At 38.3% G+C, this 21,821-nt stretch overlaps 1 protein-coding gene across 2 annotated transcripts in view; it reads right to left on the bottom strand.

Annotated features, from left to right (window-relative positions):
• STPG4 (sperm-tail PG-rich repeat containing 4) overlaps positions 1–21,821 on the bottom strand; it is a 368,777-nt gene that overhangs the window by 29,089 nt on the left and 317,867 nt on the right. The window lies entirely within an intron of this gene.

The following is a 21,821-nucleotide window of genomic DNA, read 5'->3' as shown; positions in this document are numbered from 1 at the left end:
CAGGCCAACACGGAAGGACTGTGGCTGACCAAGTTCGCAGATGACTGCAAACTGGGCACCATAATCGACTCTCCAGCCAACACAAGCATCCTCCAAAAGGGCCTCATAGAAACAGACAACTGGTGCCAGAGCCATGGCCTCAAGCTAAATGCCAAAAAGTGTATAGTCATCCCCTTTGGCAAAACAAAGTGCCCACAAATTACCACATAGGTGGTAATCCATTAAGTACAGAAGAAGTCATTAGGGACCTGGGGACCCAAGTTGATAGCAATCTCTCATTTGACAACCACGTGGCCAAAGTGGTTAGAAAAACATTTTATATAGCCCACCTAATCATGAAGGGATTCACATCTAGATCAGGGACGTCATTGTGCCTCTTTACTCATCCCTCATCAGGCCCATAATTGAGTACAATGCCCCTTTTGGGATGTACCTTACCAGACACCTGCAGCAACTGGAAAGACCCCAAAAGTACCTCACCAAGAGGATCAAAGGGCTCAAACAGATGCCATATGCTGCCCGGTTAAAGAAACTCCAGCTCTACTCAGTGGCATACCGCCTGTTCAGAGGCGATCTGTGCCTGACGTATAAAGCCATGTCCAACCCGGAATTAATGGACATGCTGCACCTCAGAAAATCCAAATCCCATCGAGCTACGCGCTCGAGAGACTTGAACCTCAGCACTGAAATAAATAGGACATGCTGGAGGGACAGATTCATAACCCAGAGGCTCCCTTCCCTCTGGAATAAAATCCCAGTCCAGGTTAGGCAGAGTCCCTCATTGACTCTCTTCAAGAGGAATCTTGATGAGTGGATGGGAGATCGTAGGTTTACCCTGGGTATCACTTCTGTGTCAGTGTTAGACAGAGGCACATTATACTAACCTCGAAAAAGGGCATAGCAAAATAAATTTAAAATGGGTGGCGAAAGCCAAACATATTCTGGCTAGGCTTATAAATGCCCTAGGGCAGATAGCCTAGTATGAACCTATGAACCTATGAACCTATGAGAAATAGATGCCAAATAGGAGCAGTACCAGCAATGAGGCCTGAGGTACCCTGCTCGTGTCTCGTCTCTTAGTGGTGATGGTAACAAGTTTCATGACCTTGAGGCCCTCCTGCCTTTAGAACACATTCATTTGTGTGTGTGTATGTGTGCGTGTGTGTGTGTGTGTGTGTGTGTGTGTGTGTGTGTGTGTGTATCTTGTTACCAACTTGGTTTAAATGTTCATTCAGTACTCTCTCTATACCTGGGATGTGCATGACATGCTTTTAGACCCAGTAGAAACTGTGGTGACATATCATATTTCTTAGAGGCTACATTATATTGAGGAAGATTATGAGAGCCACAAAAAAGGAACTTACTGAGATCCATATCACATTGAACAGGATCATTTATCGGATCATAGTTTGCTACAGGACATCTTCTATGTATCTTGAAAACCATGCTAAATTTGTAAATATTCAGTTGAACTTTCTATAAACAGACATTCAATCATCCTGGCAGACTTTAATTATCCAACAATTAAATAGGAAACCTATAGCTCAGATGTAGGATATGTCCATAAACAAGAATTACTGGTTCAAACAGTCAAAGGGCCCACAAGAAGACAGACTATTCTTATCTGGTTTTTACAAATATAGCAACTATATGTACTATTTTCTTGGTACTGCATATTGGCAAACAAGTTTAGTGAAAACTTCATCCTCTACAAACCCTATATATCCCTGAAGGTCTTTGATCCCCAATTATCACCAAAGAACATTTACTAAAAGTACTTTCTAAAATGAAAAATACATCTTCTATTGAACTTTATAATATACCCTTCTGCCTAATAAACAGTACTAAACAACCACTTGCAGACCAACTCCTTAATCTACTCTACCTGAGCTTAGCAACTGATTTTTTCTCCCAGGTATGGCGTACAGCTGTGGTGATGCCACTCCATAATGTTAGCCCTCCTCTGACCATGGAAATTACAGACTCACCAGTCTGACAAGACTCATATGTAAAGTCATGAAATATATCACAGTGGACCTAATTTATACTGACATCAAAAATCTTATCAGACTTGGACCCCAGCAGTTTGACTTTGTAAAGAGTAGATTCTGGCTGATAAATCTGGTAAGTTTCTTTGAGAAGGTGACACAGGTAGTAGACAGTGAGAATGCTGTCCATACAGTGTACTTTGACCTCGCCAAGGCATTTGATACTCTACCTCATGCAAACATAATCTTATTCTTCTTTCGGCTTTTCCCAGTTAGGGGTCGCCACAGCGGATCACTTGTCTGCTCATGATTGGCAGTGGCGTTTTTTATGGTGTTGAGTTGTCAGCCCGGCGCCCAACCTTCCACAGAAGGCACGCACACACACTCATGCCTAGGGAACATAATAAACAAGCTAAATGAACTTGAAATAAACCCCTATGTGGTAAGATGGATATCAACCTGGTTTATGGACAAAACCCACACAGTGAGGTATGACATGCTACAATTCTGCACATTGCAGGTAGTGGTTGCTGGTGACTTCAAAACAATAAGGGATGCAGGAATCAACTGAATAGGTCGAGTTAGCAGAAATGGGGTGAGGCTATTTTAAGACAGGTCAATGATCATTTATTTTTCTGTAATAAAACAACAGCTTGGGTCAGTCACTTTCATCCACAGACCCACTCATTCCAGTTACATTGATGACTATATACACCTCAGATGCCTGACGGCAAACAAATAAAAATATTACTAGTAATAATATTCACAGTAATATGTATCAACTTATTTACACAAACACACACTAACTCTGCCAAGCCAGAAAAAAATTACTATTTATCAGTGATCAAATGACGTTAGGGGAGTCAGTCAGTTTCATCCACAGACTGCCTCCTTGTCCACAAATTACAATCTCTTTAGTAACTATGTACACCTTGGATGTCTGATTTGGGTCAAATTATTAACTACATAAATAATTGCTACAGCCATGTATTTCAGCTCATTGCTGCCAGACACATATAGTGCAACCCACTGCAACTTCTTCACACACACACACACACACACACACACACACACACAGATACACACACACACAGATACACACACACACACATACACACACACACACACACACACACACACACACACACACACACACACACACACACACACACACACACACACACACACACACACACTCTCTCTTCTCCATCTAAGCCAGATTAATTCTTGTTTAACTTGTGATCAAATGACAGTGAGGGGCTGTCACCTTTATCCATTCTCATGCCCATTAATATTGCCCACTTCATTAACTTTCTACACCTCATATGACTGAAAGTAGGTAATAGAAATTGTCACAGTGAAGTATTCCAACTTGTTTCATACAGATGAAAAGATACCTGCAAAGCCAAATTCATGACAGTTTGACTTTATACCTTGTAATAACAGTTCAAATTCTGGAAACATCACTTTCAGGGACAAAGAAACAATGATTTTCATTCTTATATTATAAAAGCAAACTATATCTACGATTTTATATATTACAGATTTGCCCCATGAGAAAAGGTAAAAATGTGCATGCTTGGTGTGAAATTATTCTAGAGGCATTTGCATTAGGAAGACATACATTGTCATTTAACTTGAAATCCAAAATGTGGGTTGTGCCTTCACAGTGTTTCCAAAAATACAACTACCACTATATTCAACTCCTTTTGCACACATGTTGCCAAACAGAATATGACCCTTCTGAGACAGTACACAACCTTTGACTGTAAAGAAGTCACATAAATATAAATATTCCACTTCCAGAACACAGACCAGGCTCTCTGTCTCCTACTAACGTAATTCAAATATAAATGCACGTCAGACAATGCAGTATATAAACAGATAGATAAAAGTAAGCCAAATAAACAAATGAATGAATGAATCAGTCAATCAATCAATCAAATATATCTAGAGATGACAAAAATGAGAAAAATAACCATGGAATGATCTCAACATAATCTTTTGGATCTCAGTGTAATCTTTTGTTGAGTGCCCTTCAGTAGAGGATATTTGTGAAATAGAATTATACTGAAAATTCTGTTCTAAGGCAAACAGCCCTCAAAACACATTATGCTTTAAATTTGAGGACTGCAATATTTGTTTTCTTTCTGTTTCACTATGGGAAGGCACAGGTCAATGCCAGTTTTGTCATCTCTTGTGTTAGCAAATGTTACTAACATTAACAAAGAGTAAGTAAACTACTGAGGTTCTAGGACTGAAATGTTTAAAGTGATTGTATATGCATATGTTTAAAAATGGATGTGGGCTTTATAGCACAGATGTTTTACAGCAATTGTGGTAGATACCTTGCTCACAGGACCACCTCTGCCATGATATGGCCCCATGACTTTATTGTATTTGAGTTATAAAGTTCATGTATCATTATATCTCACCTTCCCCACAATAGGCAGATTACATTCAAATAGGTTCAAGAAATGGCACAGCCAGTGGTCAGTACCAGATGGAATCATGGGAGCTCTCTAACATACTGCACCACCTACCTACATGATCACAATTACACAGCTAAGAGCTGCACATTATTGCTAGTTTACCAACCTGCTATTTTCCTTCCAGAAATGCAGTTTTATAAATCCAAGCTGAATTATGTAACATTACATTATAAACTGAACAGCATGCTTTTCTACAATGGTTAAATCTGCAGTAATTTAGATTAAAGAAATCTATATCTTCAGTTCTGGTAAAACATGAATTAATTAGCAATGTTAATGTTTAATCCTCATCCCTGTTAAAGTAAAACTGTACGGAACATTGCAGGAAGTGATGTAGCCACTGCACTCCTAGTGACACAGACTGCCTCCTCCCTCCAAGCCATGTCAATAATCATCCAAACACTGATCATGTTACCTGCTCTTTGTTGGAGCAAATGTAAGTAAACTGATGGAGATCCCAGTCATTTAAGGCTAAAAGGATATCCTCTACAAATGAATATATATTCAGGTACTAAAGATCGATTAGCCTAAGCCACATAAATTACTTCTGTTTTAGATGTATCATGTATGAAGATATATCTATTGAAGCTGCCCCAGAACCAAACTCTCAGCTACAAACTCTTAAAAACCCTGAAACATTCTGTGGGGTATATGATGAATTGAAGTATCTGTACCAGAATTCAGTGATTGATCCAGTGAGAACATCCTTTGTTGAAATGTGCTTATAGCATTCCATTTCTGCAAACATGTTCTGCTGTTAAGACTACACAGCACGTATATGTGAATGGTGTATTTTCTGTCACTCTACTTATAAAGGCTATTAATTTTCAGACCCACATGGCACAGTGCAAGAGTGATAGTCCTGGGCAACTAGACTGTCTTGGGCAACTAGATGACCTGATTTAAAATGACTCTACGCTATATGTGTAGCTATAACATGGTTAATACTTGTTTTAGGTCAGTGGGATTAGGAGCGCTAGTTAGCTGGTATGCATGGGTAGTGATACAACTTTTCTTAGAGCACACTAAAGTGAACTTGTTTGATGATTATTGAAATTGATCTTTCTTTCTGGCCCTCCATCTCAGAAAGTACATCAGCAACTAGAACACAGGAAGATTAGGTAGAATGTAAAGCAAATGTTTCACTCCTCCATTACAAAAAGGACAAGAAAGTATTTTATTTAACTTTTGACCCTTTCATAAGGAATGGATGGATTAGTAACTATCAGATAAAATAAACATATCAAGAAGAAGAGACAAGCGTGATTTAAAAAAAACAAAAAAAAAACAAGGAAAACAGAAGCAACAGCAGGTCATTTAGTAGTAATCGGTGGCAATCAACCCCATTATCTTCCCCCAATGTTTGTGTTCCCCTAAGAGGGTAATGTGCCCTTGTTAGAACTCAGAAGTTTGATAATACTGCAGCTAAATGGGCAATGACAGTGAATATTATAGAATAAAGCCATCCTTAACTGAATTCACCAGACAAGCTTTTAGTAGAGCTCATCTTCTATCTAGTCTCTTATACACCTCACCCATTTTCACCAATCTAAGAAAATGTGACTTGGCTAATAGAATCCTGTTACTACAAAGTAGCCAGATTCTCCACCAGCTAACCTGCAAGGACCCATCACTGCTCAATACTTCACCAGCTCAGTTGGTTAGAACTCCCCAAACTATTAACCTATAACCGACTTGTGCTCACACACTCCATCCTGTTACACCCTGATAATTGTCCATCCATTAATAAACTCATCCAACCCTACTCTAGCAGCAGAACTTTAAGGTTATCTAATAAATTACTCTTGAAGGTCAGTAGGTCAAACAACTTATATGGGGACTCCCTATACTCACATGAAATTGCCAAGATATGGAATGATATACCTCAACATATACTCAATATCGACAATACTTCTAAATTTAAACAGCTACTACGGGAACACCTCAAGCACACATGGCTCTGCTCCTGCTCCAGACCTGATTAACTATCTAGCTTACACCCTATCAGTTCTCTCCTACCACCTGTGCTCTTCCCTTTCCTACTTCCACTTTCTTTTCCCTTATTTCTCCTTGTTGTCGCTCTCTAATTTCCACAGTTAAGATCTGCTGGCCTGTCCTCTCCACATCTTACCCTTCTCTCTTTCTTTCTTTTTATTTTTCCCATTTATCTACTAGCCATCACCATACCAGGCTTAATGTTTGCTTTCCTGATAATTGCTGTATTCACTCTAATTAAATATATGTTCTCATAAATGTCAGTTTTAAGTTCTAATTCAGTGCTGTTAACATTTCATATTTTTAGTTGCATTTTTGCTAACTTTCTGTAGCACTCATATTGTCTTATGTCCTATTACAGCATTGTATCTGTGGAACTTTTCTCCCTGGGCCTCCGCTGAAAACGGGCCTGCTATGGCCCAGTCAGACTTTCCCGGTAAACAAATGGAAATAAATAAATGAAATAAGTAAAATTGTACTCTAAAGAGTTTTGTGCTACCCTAGTTTCAGAGGTTCTCTATTTTAGTACAAAAGATTATATGGGTTTTGGAGATTAGCAGACGTAAACTGTTCAAAAGGTTAAAGTATGTAAATGTATGAAATGATTCATTTCAACCTTCCTAAACATTGAAAGTGAAGAGACCACCTAAAAAAGAGACCGCTAGCTCATTTGGTCTATACAAAATATCAAAACATTCAGTTCCATCCCAGAATAATCATTTATTATCCATCCCGCAGACCAGTCAAGTAAATCCATAGCTGGTTAAACACTGAAAGCGGAAAAAATGAAATTGCAATTTAATTTTACTAGGCCTGCTGACAATAAATGTCTGTTAAGTGCTAACACGTAGCCTCCCTTTCCTTTTAAATGAATTAACACATTAAAGTGTACTGCTTACGTTAATGCTGATACCAGTGTCCGAATGTATACTGCCTACACAGAATGCTAGGCACCGATTACAAAGAAGGAATGACCTTGGTAGCATTCCATTCCATTGCAGCAATACTTCTTTCATTCACTGCTACATACTGTCCTTGTCAAATGGCTGAGACTACTGCCGATAATGAATGCAGAGTGAACACTGCAGTAAGCAGGCAGGAAAGAAGAGGGTGGTAGATGGGTTATTAAAGTTGCTCATATACTGGGGTCACAAGAGGTTCATACAACACAATGAAGTTGTCAGTAGGCAGTGATCACAGTGTAGTAACATATCAAAGATGGAACTAAATGGAACACAAACACTGAGGGAAATATAAGCTAGGTCTGTGGGAGGGGACAGGAAGATAAAATCATTGCTGCTGGTGATTGTTTATAAATAAACTACAGCTAAGGATAAATGCATTCAGAAGAATGTTGAAAAAAAATAAATAAATTCACCTACACAATGATGTGATTTGTAAATGATTTATGGACAATGCAGCATTTTTCACCTGTTTCCTACGGATATTGAATCATTCCATTTTACATTACTGTGACACCAGTGATATATTGTTATGTACTATATGTTGATTTTTTTTATCACTTATTAGCTTAAGGTCTGTGTGCTATTATTTAACAAGTGTTAAACAGTGTGCTGTACTTAATGTAATAACTACACCTGTCTCTGAATTCACTTGCTTAACTGCATGTTTGAGTTTATTATGCTATCCTTCTGTCTTAATTGCATGTAATGTATTTCAATTTATGTTTTGTATTTTTGCCTTCATGTCTGAGTCGTGCCTGAAATCTTTAGACCAGCCCACCTACCAGGTTACCAAATATAAATAAATAAAATAAATAAATAATCAACAGAAGCATGCTAACAAAGTCTGTTAGAAAAAGACAGCATTTGTGAATGAAAATGACTATGACCATTGTGAAATGCAGGTAAGCTGGCAATGTTCATTTAATGCCCTGCTGAAATTAGTGCTTCTAAGGTCTCCCCTTGAGAAAGGGCACCGTGTCTCACTAGTATGTCTCAGCTACCAAAATGCAATAAATAAATTAAACCTAAATAAAGAAAATTCATACTAGAGTACCTTCTGCAATTATTGTATTTAGTTATCTAGTAAATCTAGTTAAACAATAGTAACATTAATAATTGATATTATTATTATTTATTTATGTTTGAACAGGTAAGTCCCACTAGGAATGGCCTACTTCTGGGGAGTCTCTCTGCAACTGCTACAGTGTTTAAATATATATCACATGTGTACATTAATTAGGTCTCACTTACTTCATCCCACTCAGTTCTATCACACGCTAACTAGCAATGCAGTGCGCATCACTGTCTTATCACAATATTACATGGAATATGAATCTATGCAGTTTCTTGACTACTTACATAAACAATTGTTAAATCCCTGTGGATGTGTATATGACATACTTTCAGAGTTGCTAATTTTGTTTCACCCACACATGTCTGACAGCAGGTAAGCAGCAGTGAATTGCTCAGCACTATGATGCTGAAATAGTACATAAAATGTTACAAAAATTCATAATTTCATACTGCTGAGCAGCAAGAAATGTTTACGTGTCACTTTACCATTAGAAAGTTATCAAGTTCTGTTGGCAAAGAGGGAAGAAGCCCTAACTATAACCCAGGCAACCCAAGTGAGATTAGTGAGTCAGACATCTGTAGGTGCTGGCATAGAGAAAAAACAGAGTAATGACGCTACATCTGCTTGTCTCTCTTTGCAGAAGAAGAATAGGGTAATAAACTGATGTAAGAGAGCAACTTCTTGTAGCTCCAGTGGAAATCAGAGCACAAACAGAGGCAGGCTAAGCATGTAGGCAGGGATTGGGAGCTGTCTCTACTTTAAGAAGAAGCAGAGACACTGCTAGACCACGGATGGTGGCATGCAGTGGCCAAAGGAGTAGGGTCTCAGCCTTCATTCACATCAGCCACAGAGCCAGCCATGGCAACCACTATCCAGCTGCCCCAGTCACATGGACTCAGTACAACCCTCACATTTACGTGGCAGCCAGGACCCTACCTGGTGAGTGTTAGAGCAGGACTAACCCCAAGGTGGTGCTTGGCGCTGGGGCCAGGATAGGGCTAAAGGCTGTGAAAATGGACTGATGTAAACAGTTTCAAGTCTAGTCAAGTCTAGTCACCAGTATAATGAACAGGGCTAATAGTATGGAGGGGTGCCTACAGCAAAAAAAATGAGGTTTCAGTTTCTTCATTCCAGCCAAAATGAGACTACCAATGAAGTGCAGTAATGCATTATTTCAAAACTGCATTCACTAACAAATGATTTGTGCTTTGTCTCCCTTTAACAGCATTAGAGTCTAACAGATTAGTTGTTGTGTCTTTCGGCTTTTCCCAATTAGGGGTCGCCACAGCAGAACTCCGGTCCGCTAATAATTGGCAGTAGATTTTTACTTACCAAGTTGCCAGCTCTGACGCACAACCTTCAACGAAGGTACGCCCATTCACGCATGTCCCCACACAGAAGACGCTCTAGCTGAGAATCAAACAGGACAACGTCTTACTGTGAGGCGACAACGCTACCGCAGCACCACCACCGCAGTCAATATTAGTTGTAATCTCCTTTAACCCAGCTACTTCTATCATACACTTGTCATCAGTGCAGAGCATAGAGCTGTACTGCTCAAATATCACATGGTATATGAAAACATTGCAGAATATTATAGCTATGAACATAAACATATACTAAAATCACCATAAGTTTGTATCAGACATACTTTTAGTATCACTAATTTTGTTCCTCCTAAATGCATCTGTCAGAAGCTGAGCAGCAATGGCTTGCAAAGCACTGCATTCCTGAAACAATCTAGGACATTTTACAATTATGAGCAATTTTAGGCTTTCATAAGACTGAAGTCTGAATAAGTGAAGCTCATACAACTGAAATTAATTTCCTAAAAGCCATGAAAGTCTGAAACTTAAAATTCCCGAAGTAATAGAAGATGTATATACCAAAATCCCATTTTGTTAGACTTGATTAAGGTTCTTCTGTTAATTGCTATAGTGAGAGAGGGGTTGCTTCTGACAATTTATTTTAAATATCTGTAAAGTGGGTACTAGCCTGATGATGGCCATGTCAATGTGATATTGTAGACATAACCTCTTTATAGTTGTAATTTTTAAAATCTCAAATAAAAAAATATTTAGAAAAAATACTACCCCCAAGTGCCAAGAGTAACAGCATAATTAGTACTTCTGCTACAACCTGTAATACGCCTACAACAGCTACACTTGTATGTGTGACTGAATCACTGGTAAATGCAATGTGGTTAATGCAATAAAATGACTTGCCCTGAATAGTGAGTCATTCTAGGTACACTAAAGAAGCAAAGTAATGCTGACCCTATGGGGATCAAGGGAACAAAGGTGAAATGACTCCACATACCCTTGCCAAAGCAGGTATCCAAAGTACAAACTGTCTTAATGAAAGCCAAACTTACAAGTCCAAGAAGTGTGAGGAAAACAGCCCAGTACAAATAAAACAAAGTACAATTTAATATTTCCAATATATATATATATATATATTCTAAGGTAACATAAAAAATGCACATAATCAGAATACATTAATAAACAAAAATAATTTTGGTAAACTGTAGATCAAGCCCCTTAACTTAAATATGCTAACCCCATGGTTACACATCATGGAGAAAGGGTGGGTTTTGCATAATGGTTAAGGTCTTCATTTCATAGGCACAAGGAACAGGGTTTGCTTCTAGCCTCAGGTTATTGGATAGGCTTAAAATAGCCATTCAGGGCAGTTATCCTAGTATTCATCTATGACTCTATGGACGTATAAATGAAAAAGGGTTCCTGCTGCCATTCTGGATAATTCCACTGCTGAAAGATAAATAATCAAATTGCAGTTGAAGTTAAAAAAAACTACCACAGTAAACTTTTAGCCATCCACATCATGCCCCTAAAACCAGCAAAGACACATTTACACAAGCACTAAATCATTGCAACAAAAAAAAAACAAATCTAGTGCAAACAGCAAAGCTCATTAATTCATCACCCTGATGTTGTTACAAGACTCATTACAAAAGTAAGCTAAAAATGATAAGCTCCCATTTCCAAAAATGTTTTCATTCACAGCACACAGTTTTATGAATAATCTGCAGCAAACCAAGGAAACACCAACTAGGTAACCACAGAAAAGGCACAGATGGTGAAATTATGCTCCAACAAAAACTTTAATAAAAGATAAGCGCTTTCATTGAGTAAAATACAAAACTTCATCAGATCTAGATCTGATGAAGTTTTGTATTTTACTCAACGAAAGCGCCTCCAAGTAATACCTTTAAACTGACTTAACAAGAGCAAAAGAAGACCTACTGGGGTGAGAATGGAAAACCTAGACGCCTCGACATTAAAAGGTTAAAATGCATTACATGTAAGTTATACAACTACAAGATCAGTTAAAACAGGGGGCAACAGAGGAATAGGCATATAAAGATAAGGCTATCACCCAGGATAAGATCTGTTTTAAGAGAGAAAAACAAATTGTATAAAACATGGGTGAAGGAATGCAGTGCAGCTTTTAAAATTAAATTAAACAAAACAGATCAAATCATGTTTGATAATAATTATGGCAAAAAAGTGCATAAAAAGAATATTTACTGATAGTAAATATAACAAGAAATCATTCTTTAAATATAATAAAGAATGCACAGCCCTTATGTTAAATATCCTGCTGAGGAAAGGAGGCAAGGATGAAAATGATATTGGCAGAATCATTTACATCTTTCAGAATTAATTAAGATGAAAGCTTGACACCAGGTCCATAAGTAATAATTTACTACCTAAACTACAAACTCTAAATACTAGGACTGTTAACCTGAATATAGGTCTACTGTGGTGAGAAACTTCACAAGATATACTGAAATTGGTATAGCCAGGGCATTAATGGAATACCAAACAAGGCACAATAATGGTTACATAATGAGCCTACAGTTCCCTTATGTCATTTGTTCCATAAGTCCAACATACATTCTTTATTAACTTGTGTAGCTGAGGTCTGTTAAATGCATCTGCAATAATAAGGGGGACCCACACCTTAGCAAAAAACTATTAAACAAATTCAAGTCTTTCAAACATTGGCAAGTTAATGAAAAAAGTAGATCTGACACAATGTATGAAAGAATTAAAGTCACTTGAGATCTTAAACATCTACTAGCATGATTTTAGTTCCAAGAGGTCCACCTCCTTGTAACCAAATATTTTATAAAAACGTAGTATCTGCTTTAAATAACTGGGTTGTGAACATATGGTATTTGTACTGGCTTTCATACAGCTCCAACAGTACTATTTTCTATGTGTTATCTGATGCAGGACACAAGAGGAAGGGCACATTATATATATTTGAACCACACTGATGAAGAATAAATATATACCACGTCTGAAGAACCAGTAATGCCTTCTTCTTGAATAAAAATCTATTTAATTCCACAGTGAATTCCACAGCAAAATGAACAATGAATGTTTCACCATAAAATCTCCTAGCACCTCAGCTGTAACAGCCTTTACAGAGTAAAATACAAACTCACAGTATGCCTATTTATACAATAATCTACTTCAATTAATCAATCAATTAAATCATTTAAAGCAGAATGTACATTTCTTAAAGCAAAAATGGAAGTTAAATAAAGCTCTGCCAATGACATTCTTTATTTAGCCCGTAAGGCTGTATGGTGTTATATTTAACAATGAAAATTGATTCCTTTTTTCTTAATAAATATTTCAGTAAATCATCACCAGTAAAATATAAAGAAATATGTTCCAAAACTGTTACTTCCAAACTTTCAATATTGCCCTTATGTACTGTGTTAAAATGATGTGAATTTTTATACATAGGTAACAAGGTGCATGTTTTTATTTATTTATTTTTTGTTTGTTTTCATTAAGGTGAGTTTTGGTCTTTCAGGATTCATATGATGTACTTTGGAGGTGTGGATATTTGATGTAATGCTTTAGACCCATATATTTATATAGATATATATATATATATATATATATATATATATATATATATATATATATATATATATATATATATATATGTATATATATATATAGAGAGAGAGTGTGTGTCAAATAGTAATTTGTTTAACTGTATGTGATTAGGTGAGTAAGTATAACAAATATATATGAATACTTGGTTTTGTTCAAACGGCGGAAGTTCAAGTAAGTCACGTAAGTGAGATTAGGTTAGGACTGTGTGCAAGTATTTGCGGGTTAAGGTTATGGTTAGGGTAAGGGAATAGGTTAGTGGTTAACTGTGTGTGTGTGAGGGTTTGTTGGTTACATTTAGAATAAGAGCCTTGTTAGCCACATAAGTCATGCTTGCTAAGCTTAACCTAGATACTGCCCCTGCGCCTAACCCTAACCTTACACATTAAGTTATGAAAACTCTTTCCCTAATAGTACTACTGTTTATACAAATTTGGTCTGAAATCACTGTTAGGCTCTGGGTTTAGTGATCCAGAAAGGAAACTATTTATTTTCCTTTTTTGATTTGCTGGAGTTTGATTTTTTTTTTTTTGTTCTGGTAGGATTCTTTCAAAGTGTCAGTTTTGATTCAATGTTTTTAACCATCGATGTAGTGTCATATAATACATACATTTGTATATATAGCTATCTGTATATAATTTATTTATTTAACATTTGTTTACTGGGAAAGTCCGACTTGGAATGAAGCCAATTTTCAGCGGCGGCCCGGGGAGAAATGTAATCTGGGAGGAAACCTGAGAACAAGGAGAAAACCCACACAAATGCAAGGAGGACATGCAGACTCTGCACAGAAGGCACTCCAGCCAAGAATTGAACCGGAGAACCTCTTGCTGTGAGGCAACAATGCTACCACTGCACAACTGCGCCGTCCATAATATTAAATATAGTATGAAATAATAATATGGAAATTTTATAAGAAAAATAACAAGTAAAGTGGAAAGAGTACAGCAGAAATATGCCAAGGACATCCATGGATGTGAAAATTTAAGTCATTATGAAAGACTAAACTATCCAAAGTTGTATAGTGTCTCATACAGATATTTAAAAGGAGACCTTATTCAGGTATATAGGGCATTTAGAAACAGCTACCTCTGGGAATATTTGGGGTTATCAAAAAGTAGTAGAGAATCATCAGACAACTTATGTAGAAGATTCTAGAGGAATGGTAAGTGTACTAATTGGTTCTATGACAGAGTAGTTGATGCATGGAATGGACAGCTAAAGTACATTAAAGCAAGTAGCAGTTTAGATATTTTTAAAAACAGCTTGGATATTTATTATGGTAATAAGTATTTTGGTATATTCACAGGCTAGAAGTGCATTATTACTCTTGTCTGAAATATTTGTATGTATGTTTACATGTATGTGGAAATGACAGCATAATGTCTTAAACAAGACTTCCAGATCTGAGATTCTAAAATGAAGGCACACTTAAGTAAACATAACAAAATTATGAGTTTGTTTTAAAAAACTGAGAAATGGTTGTGGAAAGATTTCATCCTCACACAGAAAGCATTAAGAACACTGTTAGTTTTGATATGTTTAAAATAACTTTGAATAGTTAAAATGGGGACAAAGGCCATAGAATCTGGCTAGTGGACTCCTGGGTGTAAGCCATTATATGTTCATAGGTGATTACTAGGCTACCGACCATAAAGGATGTTTTTAAGCCTAGGCATGCTTCTCAGTTGTATTTGACTGGTTATGATGCCACTCATTTTATAAGGCACATAACTTAGGTATGAGTAGTCAACCATTTTCAAGCTTTCACTTTCTAATAGGGACACGGGCGGCAGATGAGGGGTAAATTTATGATTACCCATCACTCATCCAAGTTGCTCTTGATCAGTGCAGGAAGAAACTTTGCTTTCCATGAAAGAGAAGCCTGTTCTAGAGAAGGAAGTGTCTGTGACGCATGCCTGTCCCTCGGACATGCCTCATTTATGTTGCAGATGTGGTTCGGGTCTCTAGATCTGGTGTTTCTGATGCTATTTATTTTATGGATGTGCAACAGGTCCATACAGGCTGGATCAAAGGCTGTATAGAAGTCCAAGCATAGATTGACTCTCAACAGTCTGTAGAAGACTGAATAAAAGGATAATGTTTTGAGGCTGTCCACTTATGATATGTTTTCTACACCATGTAGTTTTTTTTTTTTTTTTTTTGAGGAATGTCTGAAGGTGCACCAGCTTTTGCATATACCTAGTCAGGTATATACCAAAGGGAGTATTGCACTCAATGACTGGACTGATGAAAGCTGAGTACAATGGAATAATGCCATTTTTGGACCTAAATGCCAAACCCTTGCTTTTAAGTTGCACAATGCAGAATGATTTTTTACTACAGTAGACACATGATAGTCAAAGGTCCGCCAGCTGTGTCCATGCACTCCCAAATCCCTGACTACAGGATCAACTCTTAGAGGTGTATTATCGATACAGTCATTTCTGGGGGTCATTGTCTTTCTGAAAGATACTATTATGCATTTTTGGCAGTCAGTTTTAGACCATGACTCTGGCACCAGTTATTATGCTGTGTCGGGCCTTCTTGCAGGTTGTTTTTGTCTTTACGGTAGTTTTATGACTGCCCCTATTTTGCAATCATATACACACTTGATCAGCCAGAGGCCTTTGATGTTGGTCTTGACTTAAGAGAAATAGATTCAAAAAGAAGAAGCTTAGGTACCAATCCCTGGGGAACTCTGGTAGTGACTGACCATTATGTAAATGTAGACTCACCTATCCATACTTCTTGTGTCCTATCTGCACACCAGATGGCTATCCGGTGGGTGACATTGGGGTTTATATCTAGTTTTGTGGGCTTGTCTACAATGACTGAGTAGGGTTCTGTGTCAAATGCTTCGACCAGGTCAAGGCAGGCAGTATGCATCATTTTGCCCTCATCCAGTGCTTTAGTGACCTCAAAGAAATCCACCAGAATAAGAAGGCAAGACCTGCCCTTGATGAAACCAAAGTGGGTTGGAAGCAATCTCTGAAGGAATTCCTATGTCATTGTTTATAATGCCCATGGTTATTCTTTCCAAGGCTTTACATATGATCCCTTGTACAGAGAGTTAATGATTGTAGTCCTCCATTCATTTTGCATGAAATCTACTTGGAGGCTATGAATGAACAGTGCTTCTAGTGGACCCAACAGGTCATGTTTCATGCTATTAAACAGGCACCCTGGAATGTTATTGTGTCTCATGCCTGCAGTGTTTTGGGCTTTTGGAGAGAGCACTGAGGACCTGTTCCCTAGGGATAGCTGTGGAAGTTCTGGTTGGCAGCATTTCTTGAGAGGTCTCCAAGGGGAAAGCAAGTTAAAACTGAAGCTGAATTTATCAGCCAGCAGGTTTGCTATGTCCTATGTATAGGTGGCTCCATTTACAATTAGTTCAGTAAATCGGTGTGTATTGCTGCTGAGGTTTGTGGCACAGCTAAGAATGTCTTGTGGTAGTCCTTAACCTGAAAGGTTATTTTTACCACATATCTGACTTTGGTAGATTTAATTAGTTCCCTGAGTTGTTCATTTACTTTGATGAGGGAGCTCTTACTTTGCTGGGCACTGCACTTTCTAGTTTTGGCCATAATTTTCTTTCTTTTGTTATACAATCCATTGATGTTGGAATTCCACCAGAGTGGCTTACTTTTAAAGTTAGTTCTGTGCTTAGTTGTTTAGGTTCTACTGCTTCTATGCAGCTATATACATGATTCTACAGAGTTTTTGAGAATGACTCCTTGTAGGCAGCAATGTTCCCTGGGTTTGGGGGGTGGGGGGCTTAAAATCTTGCCAGGGGTCACTTAAAAGTAGAAACGTAGCCATGGAATAATTCCTAAAAGTACCAGGGTTGCTTAGTGTACTAGGTTTTATTTTTATTTCAAAGGAGATAGCTTTATGGTCCGACCTGACAAGTAAGGATCTTATATTCACAGAAGTAAAATGTTCTCCTGTGTTGGTGATGACTAGGTCAATAATATTTGTGGCCCTAGTGGGCATATGGACTATTTGGTCCAGGACATTTGTGTTGGCAAAGTCCAGGAATCTTTCAGCCTACAAGTCTGCAGTCATATCTGATTCCCAGTCTTTAGCGGAGTAGGTGAAGTCACCCATGATTATCGTGTTCAGTTGAATGCAGAGTGACTCTCGAGTTCATTTAAGTAAGAGGTATATATTTCCCCAGTCATAACAGGGGACGTATAGCGTGCAACGATATGGTATGTTTTTTTGTTTATGGTAAGCTATACATGAAAGAGCCCAAGTGCATCATACTGCTTGACCTGCCTTGAAGTGTGATTAGTTTTGATGTAAACCGAGACACTTCCACCTTTTTTTTCCTTCCTTTGCAGTACTTGGCCTAAGTTTGTGGAAGGCATTATAGCACTGTACTGCTTGGGTGCTGTCCACGGCTTTAAACCACATCTGAATAACTGCACAGATGTCTACATTTCCAGGGTGAGAAGATCTTGCAAGGAGTAGAGTATTTTGTCTAGAGTCCTGGCCTTGAGCAGCATCACCCTTAAAATGTTCCGGTTTGGTTTAGCTATGTCAGATGGTTTAGCAGGTTGGCAATACTTTAAAAAGCGATATGGATGGACAAAGTTTTAGCCAATATTCGAATTCCTAGAAGGGACAGGTGTAGACCATCCTTGGTGAAGCATCATGGTCCATTGACCATATCCTCACAGGCTGACAAATATTAAACCCCTTCAAATGACACCAAAAAGCAGGCTAGTTATTAAACTCAATTATTTTTTGTCACATTTTGTCATCATCCTTGGAGAAGGTAGAATGTTATGCAATACTATGTTCATACCAACCTGGGATACATATTCACAAGCTGCATCACATCTCTCTTCATATAATCCCGGGAGGTACATCTCAGATTATTTACTCCTACATGGACTATGACTGTGTCATACTGGTACTTCTGGGCCAGTGACCTGAGCGGATGCATAATCTGGTAGATCCTGGCCCATAATAGACGACTGATTGTAAGACTCTCCTTGTTCAACATGTGCGTGTCCTGAGGTAGAGTGTACGGCAGGTATTGTGTAGTGTTGTGGGTTTCTGACAACCAGATTTTGTATTTGTAATAGCTGTTTGTGAGAGGCTTACCTTCAATGATACTGTATAATTACATCTTACACAAGCTATATTGGATTGTTTGAAAATTAGGTGGCTGACAGCAAGAATAAGACAATTTCTACATTGTCTCAGGATGCCATTTCTACTAAGCTGGCTACAGAGACAGTAGGAAAGTGTAGAACCATGGTTTCAAGTATATATTTAATGAATAAACAAATAAATATATGTGTATATATATATATATATATATATTTATATATATATATATATCTTTATATACACATATAAACGTGTGTGTGTGTGTGTGTGTGTGTGTGTGTGTGTGTGTGTGTGTGTGTGTGTGTATATATATATATATATATATATATATATATATATATATATATATATATATATATATATATATATATATATATTGGGGGTTTACAAGCAGAGTGGTACCAAGGGATTCTGTGCTCCTGTCTGTGTAACCACTGTGTGGGAAACAGTTTGCTAGTGTGCTATTTGGGTATGAAGTGGAGTCTTAGACTAATCTCATGGAGTAGTGCTCTCTCCCCTTAAACCTGCTGCTTGTTGAGCAACTATCTGCTCAGGAATTCTTAGAAGTAGTTTTATAGGACTAAGATTCTAAGCCCTGCAACTATACAGGCACTGCTGACATTAGCTGTGAGATGAACAGTGTCCTGCAAACATAATAACTTATACAGGCACAGAAACTGACTAATCAGACAAAATAGCTCAATGGCCAGTAACAAAACACACTTGAAGATTTCCTCTGTGATTCCCTAGCTCAGAACAAACCAGGCTACCCTTGACTGCCACTAGATTGCAGACCTAGCTTTTCTTAATGTAAAATCATACAAGATTGAACCCAAAGTGCAGAAACTACAGAATAAGCGTCAAATTAACCAGCAAACACTTCTCTGAAAAAAGTGCAAAAGTGCAGAAACCCAGCAAAAAAGATCAGTGAAATGCAGTGACATTTCAATGAACTGCATTCTGTTTGTGTGATTTTTCTCACAGAAGTTGATTTAAGTTCTCTTTGAATTCTGTGGTTACTGATTTTTATTATTCTTTTCTAACTTTTTTATTCATTTTGAAGCTGAATATGGATTCCTTAAATGATTATGGCATTAATGATTTGCTCTATATGCACATTGTAATGATTGCATATGAAACCAGCTGTGGAGCTTTTCTCCCCAGGCCTCCGCTGAAAACGGACATGTATCCAGTCGGACTATCCCGGTCAACAAATGTAAAATAAATAAATAAATAAATAAAATTTGCTAAAGCATAAATATCTTATACAGTGTAATAAGTGCTATGCATACCTAAATGTAACAACTGATAACCCTGGTAATCTGTGTTCCTCATGTCAAAATTGAGTGATTTGCTTACCATTGTTAGAAGTAAATCTAGACTTGATGATGATAATTGCACTTGTGCAATTGGCACAGCTTGGAGAATAAGAAGTTGGAGAATAAGAAGCTATCTTGCTGGTTGGGTTCGGAGCCGATCCTCGGCTCCGACTCGGCCATCTTCAAAAGCTCGAGAGCTGCTTACTGGCTCGAGGCCACCCCATATCCCATGATGCCTGGTGGTAGATACCCAGATCTCGTTTGGTAACCTAACTACAGACATAATAATAACAATCATGATAATACAGTAACTAGCAGGATACAGGAAACTACTGGAGAGACTGACAGTCAGAAGTAACAGCCAGAGAAGGCTCAGCCAATGATAAAGAGGAACTCTTCTCGGTCTACTAGGATAGGGGGATGGAGGGTGGGACGCAAGAAAGAAGGCGAGAAGAAGACAACTAACATGGAACGTTATGGTAGGTACACAACTTCTTAATGTTAAGTTGTCAATCTCGCCTTCATTCTTGCTGGTTGGGACAGCGTCCCTAGCACCTCAATCCTGGGTGGCTCATCGGAACAGACTCTTCAGAACAGTGGAACCAAAATCAGCTCTGCTTCTGGAAGCCACATCCAGCTTATAATGTGAAATGAAGGTATGTGGATTAGCCCAGGTAGCTGCCGCACAAATAGTTTCCATTGGCAATCTAGCCTGAAAAGCCACAGAAGTAGCTAAAGCTCTGGTGGAGTGACCTTTGGGTTTAGCAGGAAGGTCTTTATTTCTCAGCTGATATATAAAGGTAATAGTAGAAGACAACCACGTAGATAAGGTGACTTTTGACACTGGTATGCCTTGTTTTCCTTCAGCATAAGACAGGAACAACTGGTCTGATTTTCTGAATTGCTTGGTTCTATGCAAGTAAAACCATAATTGTCTATGGACGTCCAACTGATGTAATTTGTATTCTGCCTTGTTGGAATAATTCAGAAAGAACACGGGCAGTTCAATGGACTGATTCAAATTACAATCAGAAGTAACCTTTGGGAGAAAGGAAGGGTTAGTCCGAAGAGAAACTCTATCATTGTGAAAATCTAGGTAAGGAGGACGAACACAAAGAGCCTGAAGTTCAAAAACTCTTCTGGCCGACGTAACTGCAACCAAAAGAAGGGTTTTCCAAGAAAGAAACTTCAAGGAACAGGAAGCTGCCGGTTCAAAGGGGGGCAGTATCAGGGAAGCTAAAATCAAATTCAGATCCCACTGAGGTGGGGGATCTCTTACTGGGGGCCTGAGTAGAGTGGTCCCCTTCAGAAAGGCTTTACAAAGCTTATGGGACATGATGCTTGAATCAGATAGGCCCGTATGAAAGTTTGAAATTGCAGCTAGCTGAACTCTAATCATGGCAGAAGAGGATCCAGCTCGAAAAAGTTCTGCTAGAAAATCTAAAATATGGTGCACAGGGGCTGAAAAGGGATCTATATTCCTGTTCTCTGCCCATAAGGAAAAACGTTTCCACTTACTAGCATAAGTCTTTCTAGTGGTTGACTTATGCGAGGATAAGATGATTTCACGCACCGAATGGGAGATGTTGGGAAGCCTGGCTAAAGTCGGAAGTGGAGAAACCAAGCAGTGAGCTGGAGAGATTGAAGAGATTGGTGCAGCTCGCCCGATTGATGGATCAGGAGATCTGAAATTGGGTCCAGGGCTGCTCCAGAAGGTGATGATGCAGGAAGGGGAACCAAATTTGTCGAGGCCAGTAAGGGGCAATGAGGATCATCTTGCATCCCAGTATGGTAGCTTTCTGAATTAGTTTGGGAATCAGGGGGAATGGAGGGAATGCATAAAGAAGTCCCTGAGGCCAATCGTGAACTAGAGCGTCTCTGGGGAGGTGCCCGGGAAGAGGGCGGAGAGAGAAAAAATTGTCA

This window comes from Protopterus annectens, chromosome 1.part0, assembly GCF_019279795.1.
Source record: "Protopterus annectens isolate FY-2018-M chromosome 1.part0, PAN1.0, whole genome shotgun sequence".
NCBI lineage: Eukaryota > Metazoa > Chordata > Ceratodontiformes > Protopteridae > Protopterus > Protopterus annectens.
The sequence above is the reverse complement of the archived record's forward strand: the minus strand, read 5'-3'. Positions and strand labels throughout refer to the sequence as shown.